The 4,966-nt window shown below is 49.4% G+C and overlaps 1 pseudogene across 1 annotated transcript; it reads right to left on the bottom strand.

Annotated features, from left to right (window-relative positions):
- Positions 1-1,839: 1,839 nt before the first annotated feature.
- On the bottom strand, positions 1,840-4,257 carry LOC310777499 (transitional endoplasmic reticulum ATPase pseudogene; annotated as a pseudogene). Its single transcript has one exon. The product of its transcript is annotated as a transitional endoplasmic reticulum ATPase pseudogene (transcript).
- Positions 4,258-4,966: the final 709 nt, after the last annotated feature.

Below are 4,966 nucleotides of genomic sequence, written 5' to 3' on the forward strand. Positions count from 1 at the left end.
TCTCATCATCTCTCCCACCTGGAGGGGAGGGACACCTATGTGAGAATGCTGTTCGTGGACTACAGCTCAGCATTCAACACCATAGTGCCCTCCAGGTTGGTCAGCAAGATCAGGGATCTGGGACTGAACACAGGATGCTGGACTTTCTGACAGGCCGCCGCCGCCAGGTGGTGAGAGTAGACAACCACACCTCCTCCCCACTGACCATCAACATAGGAGCGCTGCAGGGCTGTGTCTCCAGCCCCTTCTGCTACGACCTTTACACCCACGACTGCATAGCGACACAGACTTCAAACACCATTGTGAAGTTTGCAGATGACACAGCAGTTGTGGGGCTGATCTCCAATGACGATGAGACGGCCTACAGGAAAGAAGTGGATGCCCTGGAACAGTGGTGCCAGGACAACCACCTCTCCCTGAACATCTCCAAGACCAAGGAGGTCATTGTGGATTACAGGAAGGGGAGAGAGACTCACCCCCCCAGTCACCATCAACGGCACCATGGCGGAAAGGGTGGACAGCTTCAAGTACCTGGGAGTCAACATCCACCAGGATGTTGTCCAGGATGTGGACTTTTTGACGACCACTGTCGTCAAAAAGGCCCAACAGCGACTGCACAGACTCGAGACGCCTAAAGAAATTTGGCCTGAGGCCCCAAATCCTCAGGGACTTCTACAGAAGCACCATTGAGAGCCTGGTGACCAGCTGTTTCACTACCTGGTATGGGAACTGTACCACCATGGACCGCAAGGCACTGAGAAGGGTGAGGCGTGGGCAAGTTTGCCTTGCTGTATTGATTTCAAAATGGCCCCACCTCTCATCGCTGCCGTCCGTCGCTCATCACCTTGCAAAGCATGCTGGGATACCTGCCGTCAGGACATCGCGAACGACAAGATGAGAGGAGGGGCCAAAATCAAAATAGACCAATTGAAGACGGAAATACAGCAAGGCAGCCAACCAAGCTGCAGCAGCGGGGCAGGGCTTGAAAGGGCGAAGGCAAAACGATCTCCCAGTATGGTTTTTGGCGGGCAGGAACCCTGACACTGTGCGTGTGTGTGTGTGTGTGTGCGGTCATGTTTCGAGCCGCTCTCTTTATATAGCGGCGTGTCAAAGCCTCGCCAATGCGGGCGTGCGTTTGCGTGAATGTGTGTGCGTGCGTGTGTGCGTGCGTGTGTGCATGCGGCCTTCAAACGCTATCGTCCTCGAGGCGAGACACTCCCTCGTCTCCCTACGCCTGTGTGTCTGCAGACCGAGAAGGGGCGGGGCCTAGGCTAAATCTCGTTGCACACATCTCGCCACACACATCTCGCCCGCAAACACACATAGTCACTTATAGAAGCTTAAAAAAGATGATTGTATTCTAAGTGTTCCTCTCTTCTTCTTTTGCAGAGGCAAGCATCTGGAGCAGTGACTGGCAACAGCAAAGCATCTGCTGGAAAAGGTACTTTACAACCACACAGAAAGTTAACTCTAAAAAAGTATGCAGAGATACAATAGTATCATTAATCAGTCATAAGTCATCGTAAGTCATTAATCAGACTATGCTCTTTAGCATGTAAACGGGAATATAAATGGAACATTCCATGAGCTCTATAATCTTGTTCTGACCAAGTCCCATCTTTTTTTCCCAGTAATAGTACATCTTCGCTATTGTGAAGTCACTTTCTTCTTAAGAATGCAACAGATTCTCATGCAGTGCATCAAAATACGCTGAATTGTCACGCCCCTCTGAGTCATTATTGCCATGCTCCGTCTGCGTCATTATGCCACACCCCCTCTGCATCATTATACCACGCCCTCTTTATCCGAGCTGTAGTACCACTGTGGGGAAGTGTATATTTATCCATAAAGGTCATCGTCGTTGTCTTCGTTGAAAACTTGGCCACTCCCAGTTCCCCCTGTGCCATGGCTTGGACCGCTGGCCCCTGTAGCACTGGAGGGAAACCTGAAGCCGCCAAAACCACGGCTCTGCTGCAGTGTCTGTGCAAACATCTCATATTTGCGGATGTCGTTGTCGCTGACGGAGCGACGAGCAAATCGCATGGCCTCTTCAAAGTGATCCTTCCTGATCTCCGGCACAGGGTCGCCCTCCTCCACCTCCATAGCTGATGGGTTGGTCTGCCTCTCCTTCTCTCTGTAGATCTCATTCTCGATGCACTCTCTAATGGCCAGCTTACACGCCCGCTGGCATATCTCTGTGAGATCAGCTCCAGAGAAGCCGTTGGTCATATTAGCTAGGAAGTACAAGTCCACATCCTTGCTGATTGGGCTTTTGCGGAGGTTAGCCTTGAGGATGTTGATCCTGCTCTTCTCGTCGGGGAGGGGGATGTAGATGAGCTGGTCCAGACGGCCGGGTCTCAGGATGGCAGGGTCAATGATGTCTGGTCTGTTTGTGGCTCCGATGATAAAGACATTCTTCTTGCTGGACATTCCATCCATCTCGGTCAGGATTTGGTTGATGACACGGTCAGCTGCTCCACTGCCATCTCCCATGTTGCCGCCACGGGCCTTGGCTATGGAATCCAGCTCATCAAAGAAGAGAACACATGGGGCTGCCTGGCGAGCCTTGTCAAAGATCTCCCTGACGTTGGCCTCTGACTCTCCGAACCACATAGTGAGCAGCTCAGGTCCTTTGATGGAGATGAAGTTGGCTTGGCACTCGTTGGCAATGGCCTTGGCCAGCAGGGTCTTACCACAACCAGGTGGACCATAGAACAACACACCCTTGGACGGGGTCATGCCGAACTTCAGGAACTTCTCTGGGTGTTCCACTGGATACTGCACCAACTCCTGCAGCTCCCTCTTGACATCATTCAGACCTCCGATGTCCTCCCAGGTGATGTTGGGAACCTCAACCACAGTCTCTCTCAGAGCTGATGGGTTGCTCTGGCTCATGGCCCACTTGAAGTCATCCATGGTGACAGCCAGGGAGTTCATAACTTCAACGTCAATGGTCTCATCCTCTAGGTCGATCAGGTCCATCTTCTTTCTGATGGCCTGCAGGGCAGCCTCAGAGCAAAGTGCAGCCAAATCGGCACCCACGTGCCCATGGGTCTCATTGGCCAACGGTTCCAGGTCAACATCATCAGCCAGCTTCATGTTCTTGGTGTGAATCTGGAGTATCTCCAGTCTGCCAGTCATGTCTGGAATGCCAATGTCCACTTCCTTATCAAAACGCCCAAATCTCCTCAGCGCTGGGTCAATGCTGTTGGGTCTGTTGGTAGCAGCCATAACGATGACATGAGCTCTCTGTTTCAGGCCATCCATGAGAGTCAGGAGCTGAGACACAATGCGCTTCTCCACCTCTCCATGAGTCTTCTCTCTCTTGGGAGCGATAGCATCAAGCTCATCAATGAAGATGATGGCAGGAGAATTCTTCTCAGCTTCCACAAAGGCCTTTCTCAAGTTACTCTCACTCTCTCCTGCCAACTTACTCATGATCTCAGGGCCATTGATAAGGAAGAAGAAGGCACCAGTTTCATTGGCCACGGCTCTTGCAATCAAGGTCTTTCCTGTTCCAGGGGGTCCATACAGCAGGATTCCACGTGGGGGCTTGACTCCAATGGCCTTGAACAGTGCAGGGTGTCTGAGAGGCAGCTCCACCATCTCTTTGATCTGAGCTAGTTGCTTTCTCACTCCTCCTATATCGTCATAGCCAACCTCATTCAGGGACTCCTCCTCATCCTCTCTCCTGATGGGCTCTCCCTCACAGTGGATGACCGTATCAGGAGCGACGATGCAGTAGGGAGAGGGATCAGTCTCCACCACCTTGAACTCCACAGCACGCATGCCTCCCCTGATAAGGAAAATATCACCTTTGTGGATTGGCCTGTAAGCCTCTAGAAAGTATGGCTTCAGGTAGACCTCAAACAGGTTTCCAGTAATTCCTTCTACTGTGTCATCTATTGGGAGAACATGGATCCTCTTTCCATACTTCACATCAGGGCATGGCTGAATGCTGATGACGTCCCCCAGTCGGACCCTCAGGTTGTTGCGGAGAACCCTGTTCATGCGGACCTTCTCATCAGAACAGGTTTCATCAGAGAACACAATGCACACAGTCTCCTTCCTCTTCTTTCCTTTCATCAGCACTGTGTCTCCACGGAAGAGCTGCAGCTCATCCATCTTGGTCTGAGAAAGGGAGACCATGCTATTGTCTTCATTGATGGATTCATCAACAATCAATCTGTTAGGCCTCTTCTTCTGTTTCAGAATCGCAGTGGATAGATCATTTTTGGATTCCCCTCCCTTGGCCATGGTCATCCACCTGGATTTATATTTAGAAATAAAGAAACTCTTGCTAAATGTTTAACTAGCTCTAGACTGAAATCCACTCCTAATAACCCTTTGCAGGAAAGGATTTATGACATCACTGATGATGTCACAATGTCTATTTATTTATTTATTTATTTATTTCAGGGACAGTGCAACATTAATGAACATTTGCATGTAAATGTGCCGGATTATAGCCTTAGCTAATTTCCATCCGTAGTCCCTCGACAGGTAGAAGAGGTAAGGTACAAAAAGTTTAAAAGAAGAAGAAATAGAAAAATTAGTGCATACATAGGGCAACTGACAGGGATACGATGTAAGTGACATATACATACATATGGGGTAAAGAGAGGAGACATACATATACATGAAGGAGGCATTTAACTTTCCAATTCAGGTGTGCACATACAGACTTTCAATTCAGGTATGCAATACAAATAAAGCAAAAACAGGAGACATTAGGGACATTGACTAAGGTAGACATTGGACTTTCAGGGTTATACATATACAAAAAAACAACAACAACAACAACACATGAAACAAAAGGGTTTAGATGTGGTCGCAGTTTTGGTTTGATCTGAGCCATGACTTTAACAGCCCCTTGAAGGTGTGAATACCGCTACTCTCTCTGACTGACATTGGTAGCCTATTCCACAGTGACTATGACATCATCAGTGTCTCATAAATCACTGAT

The sequence above is a fragment of the Poromitra crassiceps genome, assembly GCF_964638095.1.
Source record: "Poromitra crassiceps genome assembly, chromosome: 1".
Lineage (NCBI taxonomy): Eukaryota > Metazoa > Chordata > Actinopteri > Beryciformes > Melamphaidae > Poromitra > Poromitra crassiceps.